At 43.2% G+C, this 12,193-nt stretch overlaps 1 protein-coding gene across 2 annotated transcripts in view; it reads left to right on the plus strand.

Moving 5' to 3' along the window:
* kiaa0825 (KIAA0825 ortholog) overlaps nt 1–12,193 on the plus strand; it is a 127,619-nt gene that overhangs the window by 74,743 nt on the left and 40,683 nt on the right. Inside the window, exon 23 of one of the 2 annotated variants that reach the window (XR_003692593.1) lies at nt 7,146–7,263. The exons of the other annotated variant lie outside the window; for it this stretch is intronic. The gene's annotated coding sequence lies outside the window, so the exon portion shown is untranslated. The remainder of the gene's footprint in view (nt 1–7,145; nt 7,264–12,193) is intronic. 2 annotated transcript variants of the gene reach the window in all.

Raw genomic sequence — 12,193 nt, forward strand, 5'->3', positions numbered from 1 at the left:
GGGTGTCGATGCATCGCTGCAGTGGAGGGAGAGCTAAAGGGGTGGAGGCGAGCTAGTTCACATCAGATGTAGCAAACAGCCAACTGGCTTGAAAACCTCGCCTTACTCGGCTCTGCACAGTTCAGTACTTATTTATTTATTTGGGTTGGGGGGCAAATGTATGTTCAGTGGCGTTGGATATCAGTGACAGGAAGGATCAAAGAGCCACACCACAAATGAAGCTGTCAAAGTGGCCCGACAGCTGGGTCCCGAGGCGAACATCCCTCGCTCGCACATTTTATTATGATCGCAGTGAAACCTCACAGCAAGAAGGAAATAGAGAATGGTAAAAAAAAGAAAAAAAGAAGAGAAAACCATCATCTCCCCAACCAGAGAGAAAGAAAAAGAGACAAAACGAGCGGCGCTGTATCATCGCTGTCCATGATGGAATGAATTATGAATGTGTGGAGGGGATTAGGAAACAATGGTTGAAGTCACTAGGATCCTCGCCTAGTTTCCTCACCCTCAGCCCGGCAACTAATTAGCACTTTCAACACCAGTATGATCTCATTAATGTGATTTCTGCTTATGTAACGTGCATGCAGTCACACACGCTTACATACAAAACACACACACACACACACACACACACACAGATTGCAGTAGTATTACATAAAGCAAATGAACGTGTGAGTGAAAATGGATTGTTTATTGTTGCGCTAATGCAGTTAGAGTGATGATTCAAATGTTTTTCTAATGTCGAGATTGCAGTAATGCTGTAGGTTTAGTCAACAGTACCGTTCAGTGTTTAGGGCATTTATACAAGGCTTTCCCCTTATGTCTTGCAATTATCTGAGCAATTCGATAATGTGTGATGAATATCATCAGTCATGGTATCATAGTGTCGATTGGTCCACAGCAAAGACAGTTACACTGCTGGATTATTTCTGTACTACCTCAGCGGGGAGAAGAAACAAGCTCAAGCTCATACTGCTGGCTAAAGTTTTAAAAGGCAGGAATATCATTTTTTGTTCACATAATTGCACAGTCTATTTGTATAGTAGATACAATTCACATCAGCTAATTAGTATCCACACCCTGAGATATAGGGAAAGGGAGAGAAAAAAAGAGGGGGAGGAAGCAGGGAGAGGGTAAGGGTAGATAATTAGACAGAATTAAGCCATCTCTTTTAATCTAGCCCCTGAAAGAAAGCGAGGGAGAGAAAGAATGAAAGAGAGATGGGGGTGGGAGGGTGGGGGTTCTAGGGGTGAGGTCTACACATTCACCCCTCTGCTCTCTCTCTCGCTCCCTCTCTCGCTGTCTGGCAGAGGGTGTGAATGTGTGGGAAAAGAGGGGCCTGGTGCCTTAGCCTCAGCAGAATGGATCAGCTTGTGTTTCTGAGGCTCTAGAAGTGTCCCATTGTCATGATGTCACCGCAACTCAAGAAGGCTGACCTCTGACCCCTATGGATTCATGGCAGCCCACCACAGCTCCGCCACACCCCCACAACGCCAAAAGGGCCAGATTGCCGCTGGGCGCCCACTAGGGGGTACCCAAGCCTTTTGCTGTGGAATTTGAGGTACTTGCCACACAACTTATAGTATATTTGCCAATGAATCCGTCCGTCTATGTCCCCCTGACTAGGGGTGCTTTCCCTCGCTTTTTTATCCTGCTTTCCCTCAGCCGCTCTGCCAACCGTGGCTCTTTTTCTCTCCTCTCTCTCACTCTCCCTCCTACACCCGTTGTATCTCTGTAGCCATGAATATAGCTAGCGCCGCCAGATGTCGCAAATACATCATCTGAGGGATGCGGTGGTGATGGAAAAAAGTCAAGGCACGTACGAGTGGGGGATGTGAACCGACTTGAGCTCTCTGAGCGTTTGTGTGTGTCACTGTATGCCAGCATTCATCTGTGCACGCGTGTGTGTATGTGTCTCTGTTTTCCGGTGTGTGTGTGTGTGTGTGTGTGCCTGTATGCGGGTGGGTGACTGTGCTCCCTTTTGTGTGCGTACGCATGTGTGGAGGTCACAGCAGGTCAGCATATTGTCCCTCAGATGTTTGATATTTTATGTATAAGAGGGTGGCTAGAGCGAGAGGATAAGCACGTTCCTGACAGAGGCATCTCTCCGCCGCAATCCGCCACCTCAGCAATGTAGCCCAGAGTCAGATCAACAATGGAGGGGAGCTGCCTTATACCCAGAGAGGGCTGATGGTAGGCAGAGAGAGCGAGAGAGAGAGAGAGAGAGAGAGAGAGAGAGGGGAAGAAAACCTAGAAAACCAGGACTGCTGCTGCTGCTGCTGCCGCCGTGACAGTCGGCAGCCTGACAGCACTGTTGCAATAAAACGACTACGATTATGCACAATATTGTGTTTACATATGCAATGTGCTGTGATGCATGCAGAGAGGCACATCATAAACATGCAACAACAATACATAAAAGCATACTTACTTATTCATCTACACGGACCAAACGGAATCGACACATAGCCACGGCAAACACACGCAAAAGCTTTTTTGCTGTTGCAGGTGTGTGTGTGTGTGTGTGTGTGTGTGTGTGTGTGTGTGTGTGTGTGTGTGTGTTTGGGGGCCAGTCGGGGCAGACGAGGGGCAGTGGCGTCCCTAGATCAGGGAGGAGATTCCCCAGAGTGGAGCAATCCCAAACAGCACTCCTCTCTTTCTCCTTCAGGGGGAAAAGTTTACTGCCAGCTTGCTTTTGTAGTCGGCCTCAAAAGATTTGCGGCAGTCAGCATTAAAAGGCACAGATCTAAGAAGACGCCTCCAACTGAAATACCTACAGAGGAAGGAAAGGAGGAGGAGGAGAATAAGAGGGGGGGCAAACTGATACAAACATTAAAGACAGACGTTAAACGCTCCTCTTTATATTTGGCTTTGTAACCAAACAACAACAATAATAACAAAAAAATGCGACCATCTTCTCATGGTGCTTTTTTTCCTCCAGCTAATGCTTTGATTCCTTCCTCTTTTTTTTGGGCTTTGCCCTTTTTCACACTCTACTATTTGTGTTCAGTTTTTGGAAGGTTGATTTCTTCATTCCCTTCTGCACACAAACACACGCACGTAGGCTGGTTACCAGGGTGATGGTGTGACGGATGACATCATGCCCTGACTGTGTTGTATAGTGGGTCGCACTCTGGCAGGGTTCATGGGATGGTGGCGTGGGCTGGCGCAGCACTACTCGCTGTATTCCTTCCATCTTCGCCTGTTTCTCTCCCTCGCCTTCTCTCTGTGTGTCTCTGGGCTCTCAGCATTGGCTTGTCCAGTGCGCCCTGTGTTCCCTGGGAAAAAGATTAATTATTCAACACACAGCCTCAATTAAATTTAAATTCGGCAGTTCAAGTAACCTTTTAGCACGGCACATTTATTATTAAGGCAGATGCTTTGGCCCTGTTTAGATTTAGAGCTTATTGGATTCTTTCAGCCCCTTATCACATAGGCAGTTTACTTGCAATGGCTGTGAGGCTTGGCCTTGGCTTGGCTGGAATGCGGTGGGGATATTTTCTCCAACAGCTTCTGGTAAACATTTCTCACTATAAATTTCCTTTACTGAAGATTTTACAGTATAATATGCACTGAAACACATAGTGGGTTTTACATGTGACTCATGCAATGAAATAGTAAGACATGTGGTGCTTTCATTCAACCTGGTTTCCAGTTTGGACCGTCTGAAGTGGCTATCAAACACGTGACAGGATGTCTTTTTGACATGCATTTTCTAGTACAATGAACACTTGGAAACTTTGGAACCTTCATCAATTGCAGATGTCTTTCTTTTACGTCATGTTCTTCTTTCAATTCCCAATTCCCCTGCTGAATAGACGGGAGTGGCAGGAACAAAATAGGGTCTAATAGTAGCAGAAACCTCCAGGAATAGACATAAAGAGAAAAAAAAAAAATTAATCAGGTTTCATCTTAGACCAGACATAAGCGCGCACTCTGCTGAAGCATATTTAACAGTGGCGCTCCAAGACTGCAAATACTTTGCCGTTGCATGGTCACAAACACAGGAAGATTGATACATGAAAGCACAAATGCTAACATTTGCGCCTGCACACAACAGCTCAGCGGAATATAACACAACAAGGAACGACAAGAAACAGCCTTGGCGGCCCCTCTCCATGATCCCCCTCCCCCAGTTCCTGTCTCCCCATTTCTCTCTTCCTCCATCGAAGGAGGTGGTGCCTTTGTCAGGCAGGAGCACAGAGACCTCACAAAGCGAGGGAAGATGTCACAACAAACAAAAACAGCATAGTAACCCCCCCCAAATCTAATCAGGAGCCATTGATTCATGCTCTGAATGGAGACTGAGTACCTAGAGAGTGGCTCATCCAATGAGGCCATAGACAGCATGACAGGGGCCTTCACAATTCAGCTGTATAGTTCCCTATCATTCTGTTCTCACCTTTAGACTGGACTCTATCAGCTCAAAGATGATATGATCTTCACTCCTCTCCAGGTCCTTTTCATTTCACTAATTCATTTCTGTGCCTCAATCAATGATCTTTTTCTATTCGATTTGATGTGTGGAGTAGTTGTGTTTTTGGGAGTGTACACTAATAGGCTTGCTTTGTGGATGCAGAGAGATATGAGTTTTTAATGCCTTAGTTAGTACTCTGAGTGCTTATGAACGCTTCAATCGAGCAATTAAGCACAAGGTAAACCTTAACTTTGCAAGTTTGCCTTGGATTTCCATTTCTCTTTCTTAAAATTTTAATTGGAAAAAGACATATTACTCATGGTAATATGTATAAACACAGAGAGCATATGAAAGCATACACAAACAAATGTTTACCCCCACCCAAAAAAAAATTGCATTAACAATGCAACTCTATTAACTTTTACGGGAATCTGTGACATTTCAAATGAAATTATTTAATCTATAATACGTGCATGCCCTTCTGAGTTTTTTTTAAATGCTCAATATAATGCAACAACTTTGCTCTTATTATTTGTAATGATACTTTGGCATTACAGGGTAGAAGTATTGATTTTGGAACCCAAAGCATTTATTGCAGAGGTAAATGTTATTATTTTAATATTGGACTCATGCTAATTTAATAGAGCGTAACATACATGTCAGGGTGTGAGCCGCAGGGGTCTCTCTCTCTCTTTCTCTCTCTCTCTCTCTCTGCCACTGAGCATTGCACAATAAACAATAATCTCAGGTAATGTCAGAGACCAGTCATGGCTGCTCCCCAGTTTTGAATTGGCAGGCCCTACTTCAACGAACAGAGCAGACATGTTTGGAAACATGTTGTAGTCCCATTTCTTGCACATTAACCTGTTTGGATTATTGTTTGCATTAAGTATCCAAGGGAGTGCACCATCAGTGGGGCTACGTCTGCAGTACAGGATAGTGGTCAGGTGGGCTATAGGCTCTCAGGGAGGTCGAAAGGTGTACAGAGAAAATGCCATGGATATATTCTGCCATTCCTGTTTTTAATTTTTAATTTTAAATGAGATATGAAGTAGGTCAAAACAAGTGACCCAGACTATATAAGACAGCATTTGTAGTTGTCATTGTCTTGTAAAAGTAATTCTAGAGGGCTGGGTCTACATTTAAGGTGTTTTAATTTGTTTTAGGGAAAATTAAGATACTAAATGTGCAACAGAAAAACACTTTTGAAGAAGTAATGAATTCTCCATCTCCCTAGTCTATATCCTTCGCCTTCCATTTCTGGGATTGCTCCTTCAGCACGCTTTGGAGGAGGGTCTGGTAAAGCGAGACTACCATCTACCCAACCTCATCACCATTGTCTATCATTGTCTACCATTGACTACATTACATTATGTACATTACCATTGTTTCAGAGATGCACCGATGGATCAGCCGGTGACTGGAATCGGACGATTTTCAGTTTGATCAGCCATGATCAGTGACCAAATTTACACGAATACGCCACACGATAGTTCACGTTGCGCGCACAGCGGCACAGACATACCGACTATTGTCACAGCCACACACAACGTCTGGCCAACTTGGTGACTTTCTTGCTAAATTTAGCAATTTTTCAGAGCCTCTTAGCGACTTTATTTTTAAGAAGTGACTAATTTAGATATATATTATAATTTACCCGCTTGCATGCTGCTCAGAGTTATTGCAGTGACCAGTTCTTCTGCCAACAGCGTGGGGTCTCCTGTTGCGCCATGCGCAGGCAGTGTGGGACAGGCAGGAGGACGCCTCTCGCCACAGGAGTGGGAGTTAATATAATTCACACACCTTTACATTCTTGTAAATAGATACTGATTCAATTTAAAAAAAAAAAAAAAAAAATAGATAAATTAATACATAATTTTAGATAGATAATGAATAGCTGATTCTCTATAATAGACCTACATACACAGTATATAATTAGGTGTGTTGTTATGTTGTTGTTACTTTTGAGAAATGTAAAATATGTTAGATAAAGTGGGATATACTATATTCAGTTTCAGTAGGATTTTATTTGTACAAAAAAACTGGAGCACTTTTTTATTTTGAGTGAGAGTGAGAAAAGGTCCTGTAACCTGGTGCAGTTTTTGAAAAAAATGTAAATGAACATACAGTTGACTTTTTCATGAAAGTAAAGTGACATTTTTTGTGTATGCTGTCAATTATAATTCTTGGAAAGATTAAAATCAGCAGGTCAAACTTGTAAAAAAATTGTAATTGGCCAAGAAAATTGGCTCGATGGTGTTTTAAGCCCCCAACGTCTCCTTCCAGGCAGCGCTGCGACCGTTGACTTCAAGGCACCTTACCCTAACCTTAACCCTAACCCTGACTATATAATCATTGCTTAATCCTAGTGCCTTCCAGGCAGCACTGCCTGGAAGGAGACGTTGGGGGCTTAAAACACAGATAAACAGAAAATTGCAATCGGTGCATCTCTGAATTTTTTTTTTTTTTTTACCAAACTAAGTTATACAACAAGACCAAATTGTGTTAACCCATCCATCCACCCCGATCTCCGCTCTATGTGGACTTTATCGCTCTATAATAAAGTCAGCTGACTTCTTCCTTCGCTCTGGTCATAATCACTACGACCATTAGAGGGCCGTTTTTGGGCCACTTGCTGAAACGACTGATTGCGTAGATCTTCTTGGGAGGACACTCAATTTATAGATTGACTTTGACCTATGATTAATTAATCCCCCACTTTTCTTAATAGACAAGAAGATCCTTGGCCTCTCAGTTGTTACCATGGCAACTGACCCATATGCCTGCTGCATAAGAAAGTGAGGGCAAGGTATATTGAGAGTGTGAGACACGGTCAGATGGATGGACAGGTATGTATAGTTGTAAAAATAAGGAAAGTCCTTCTACTCTGCTCTCTCAGCAGCATCTCTGTTTCGGACTTTCTCTCTGTATCTCTCTTTCAGCCATCTGATCAGCTATTAACACAGGGACACTTGCTGAGCAGGGTTAAAAAAGGGCATCCATTCGCTCAGCACAGACACCCTTCACTGCTCTCTCTGTGCATTTGTCCATGTGTGAATGTTAGTCCTTGCACATTGTTGAGTGGGTGCGTAGAAACGTTTTAGAGTGGATAGGTGTGTGTGCATGTCTATGTGTGTGCATGTGCTTAGCAAAGCTTGGACAAAGAGGTGGGACCTTTTTTTTTGAACACGCTGTCAAAGGCGTTAGAAAAGGAGGATTTTGGGGTGGCCTCCCCCCAAATCACAGATATGAAGCTGTCATGGGAAGAATAGCTGCATTCATTGAATGACACTTATTTTCTCCCACTTTACACAAGTGCAGTGAACAAAACAGGCAGGGGAGCAGCTGAGGAAGACATTTTCTTTGCCTTCGTCGGCAATGACAGACATGCGGCAATTACTTTAAGTATAAGCAAACACCAAGAAAAGTGCCATTCCTGCTCAGCTTTGTTACTTCATTCTTGCAAGCTGCCTCTGGCTTTTTTATGTTTATGTTTACTGGATGTGATGTGTGTGTGTGTGTGTGTGTGTGTGTGTGTGTGTGTGTGTGTGTGTGTGTGTGTGTGTGTGTGTGTGTGTGTGTGTGTGTGTGTGTGTGTGTGTGTGTGTGTGTGTGTGTGTGTGTGTGTGTGTGTGTCTGTCGTCTATACTGCACCTCATGCGCTCCGTTTATGTGTCCTGTCTCTATTTAGCACTGTCCACAGCAATTACCATGTGTCACAGTTCACAAGTCACATCTATATGAACCCCAAGTCTGCCGCTTGTTGCCATGCACACTAACAATTCTACAAACAATTGATGACCAGGTTACAGCAATACTCCACTTACTGCTGCTGTTATTTTAAGGCCTTATATTGGTCAGCTTAGTAAAGTTAGGTAATTTGAGAGGTGTAAGAAACACCTGATAAGCAGACACAGACTCTCATTCAGTTTGTCTTCATTCTTCTTTTCTGCAGCATGGTTAGCAGTGGTGAGAAGGACACTGATTTTCAGAACAGCAATATGGTGTTCATATTCCAATGAAAAAAGCATGAAGTGGAGCTGGTGTAACTCTATAGACACCAAAATACATGTTATTCTCTTATTTTGTCACATTAGGAAGATGTTTCCTGTATGATTAGAATGAATGCCCTTTCTGATTGTGTGATTCGTTTGCCACTCTGGGTGGCGAGCCCACATAGAACTACAAGACATAATGAAACATTTTTACTGCAGTTTGTCACACAAGATGGTTAACCCTGCCTGCATTTCATCATAATAACTGAAATCAATTAGGGGAAATCAGAGTAGTAGCTTTCTTTGCCACAGTGTATGCTGTATTAGCTCAGAGCCACCTGGATTCATCAATAAGCCTAAATACTGTACATGCATAGGTGTTTTTCTTTTCCTATCTTCCTGCAAGAGACCAAGTCCGGTGCGTATAAGTGTGTTCATATAGTATATCTGTTTGTGTGTTGTCACTTTGCCCACTCGGGGTTACCTAATAGCTTGGCAGCAATGTGTCTCTCCACCTATGCCATGTGCCTCGGTCTAATCTGACCATAGCTAAATTAAAAGTCCACTTGGTACGGAAGTGGATGACAGTGTTTCCCTGTAGCTCACCTTGCCTCCCTCCTGCTTTCGCGTGCTTCTCTCTCTGCCTACCCTCTTGCCCTGGTGGCCCACATCCCATTTTCCCACTAAGACCAGGTGTCCCACCACACCAGAGAAGAGTGTGTCTTAATCAGTCCTACAGACGTGCACGCCACACAATGCAGGATACGCACACACATTCACATAAACTATGCATTCATCCATGCAAAGCCAAATTAAACACACACACACACACACACACACACACACACACACACACACACACACACACACACTGTAAGGGGCGCCCCACTGTCACCCTGCCTTATGTCTAGGAGTGACACTTGGATGACACCAGCAGCAGGATTATAAGAGCATATTTATTAGTCTTAGCACCGGCCGTGTGCAAGGGGGGGGGGGCAAGATTGCACACACAGGTACAAAAGTACATTGAGTGAGTGAAGCCAAGAGCAGAAACTAAATGACTATTAAATCCCATTAATTATGCAAAGGCAAGATGCAGACAGTGTCAATTATTTCAGGTCCAGGTCAAAGGCTTAACATCTGTACACCTGTTAGATTTTCTTTTATTGTGTATTTCAAAATTTAGATTTTTTTTTTTATGTTTTGGGGCATGGGTTTGAAATTAAATGATATGATTGTGTGTGTCAATGTGTGTCACTTCAACAGGCCTACAGCTGAGCAAATAACTTTTGCAGGGCCTTGCAGTCCTGTTCGGTGCTGTTTCCGTACCAGGCAGTAATGTTCCCCATCAGGACACTCTCAGTGATGCAGGAGTAGAAATTGCTTAGTATTTGAGGGGATACCCAGAATTTCCTCAGGCGTGAAAAAAAAGTTTCTGCCTTGCCTTTGTCACCACTGAGTGTATGGAGCGCCCAGGTCAAACTCTTGGTAATGTGGACACCAAGGTATTTGGAGCTGTCCACCCTCTCCGATGACGACCTATTGATATTAAGGGAAGCATAGTTCCTTCTGTTGGGGATTAGGAAGGTACAGATTCAATTATTGGCAATTTATTGTTTATTTATTGTTTTATCAATATTAATGAAGCTATGAATATTAATTTTTTAACTTTACCAAATTGACAAACAATCAAAACGGGGCACCGCACTGGAATCAGGGACCAATAACTGAACTGTGAAAACAGTGTCATAGGTGGTGTGCTCTTTGAAAATACAGATCTTAATTAATTTGATTAATTTATCTCATATTTATAAAGTGAACGGTGAAATTCAAGCACTGACCTGTTCAACCAGCTGTTACTACAACATATACACAAATAATCACAAACAACTGCACTTTAAAGTAAAATAGAATTCATTTAACTTCCAAATTATTAATGGTCAACCAATAGTTCTTCAATCAATAAACCTGTTTACTTGTTACAACTACAACAAAGGCAAAAACAAGTGTGTGTATATGTGTGTGTGTGTGTGAGAGAGTGAGAGAGAAAGAGAAAGAGAAAGAAAGAAATAGGGAAAGGTGACAAGATCATGTGGGTAGCTAAGCCACACAAGATCAAGATGACGGATGAAACACCGCGAGATGTGCGGCTCAAGGCACAAAATGGCTACTCAAGGAAATACACAAACTATTTAACCCCAAGATGGCGGGTAGTGAAACTTGGTTGCAATACCACGTGACTATGGGGTGGCCGTCAGCTGATCTGTGTATGGGTATGCGTGTGTGTTAGGTTAGTGTGTAAAGAGGAAAGCAAAGAACGCTTGAGAGAACGAAAGACACTTGGAATCTTGATTTTCGAGGAAGTGATAATAACCATCTTCTCGTTCACTCAAGACTCTGACCTAACTTGACGTTGTGGCAGGGGTCTGATAAGTTGTCTAACGAGGGGACTGTTTATTAACCAGCCTCTTACGGGCCAACAGCTGACTTCTTGCGGCAATAATAACCGATCCTTTTGTCTACACAGGACCACTAGGTATCGGTCTCGTTATGTCGCGGTGCTGTGGTTTGAGTGACGAACAGAAGGTTAATTATCTCGCTTGTACAGTAACTAGCTTCTCCGCGGCGGTAGACGGCAGTGTAGCATTACAGTTCAATATAAGCTACAGTATCAAACACAAAATCAACAAGTACCGTGATCCAGTACATTCACAGCAATAATTTGGAATTGGTGGTCCCAATCATATTAGTAAGACATTTGCAACAATAGCACTTACTAATCAATCACATTCAATGTAGTAACAAGTTTGCAGCAATAACTGTTACTGACATTTATAACACATTTTCTGTATGTGTTCCCGTTCCCATAGATGCTCCACGGTAAACAAAGCGGATCCGTCTCACTCGTCAGTGATTCACGAAAAAAAAAATCTGGTTTCTCTCCAAAGGCAGTGAAGAACCAGTTAAGTCGACATGATAAGAAAAGCGGTGTCCCGGCTGAAACGTTTTTCTCTTCTGCGGAGGTAAAAAAACTGAACACGTGTTTCCACAGGATCCAAGGTGTTCCCAGAACACCAAAAATAGTCCACTCGTCCGGAAAAATTTAACTATTTAATTAGAGTACAAACGTTTGACTGCATGTCTTCATTCAGCAACAGGGTTGCAATCGAAAAGCACAGAGGAGAGCACCCTTTAGCAGCTTTTGCGTGCAGTGGATGAGAATGAGAAGTGGATGACCAGAGTATTTATATCCCCGGTCACCTGGGCACGGACCCCTGCTGCGTTCAGAGTTCTTGAAGGTGACATGTAGGTGTGAACTACAATTCTCTAGTTCTTTTAGACCTTTGGCCATCTTTTCTCATGGAGTTGTGACTTTTAGGCTATTACAGTTGCATGGAGGCTGCATTCTCTTGGTTTGAAAAGGGCGCTCAGACCACATGTGGGACATGTGCTTTCCTTTGTCTCAGAGGGCACATGCTCTGAGATTTTTGTTTAAAAGATAGTGTTTAACCCCTCTGCTCGGTTCCCATCACTTCCCTGCTTCTTCCAAAAAAGTTCACTGTCATTTCTTTATTCTTCCTGACATTCATAAGTAGGTTGTTGTCCTGACACCAGTGGGTCAGGTCCTCTACTTCTTTCAAGTAGGCCTTTTCATTGTTGTCTGTGATCAGGCCCACCACAGCTGTGTCATTAGCAAACTAGATGATGGTGCTGGAGTCGAAAGTGGCTACACAGTGTGTGTGTGTGTGTGTGTGTGTGTGTGTGTGTGTGTGTGTGCAGGGAG

The sequence above is a fragment of the Perca flavescens genome, chromosome 5 (assembly GCF_004354835.1).
Source record: "Perca flavescens isolate YP-PL-M2 chromosome 5, PFLA_1.0, whole genome shotgun sequence".
NCBI lineage: Eukaryota > Metazoa > Chordata > Actinopteri > Perciformes > Percidae > Perca > Perca flavescens.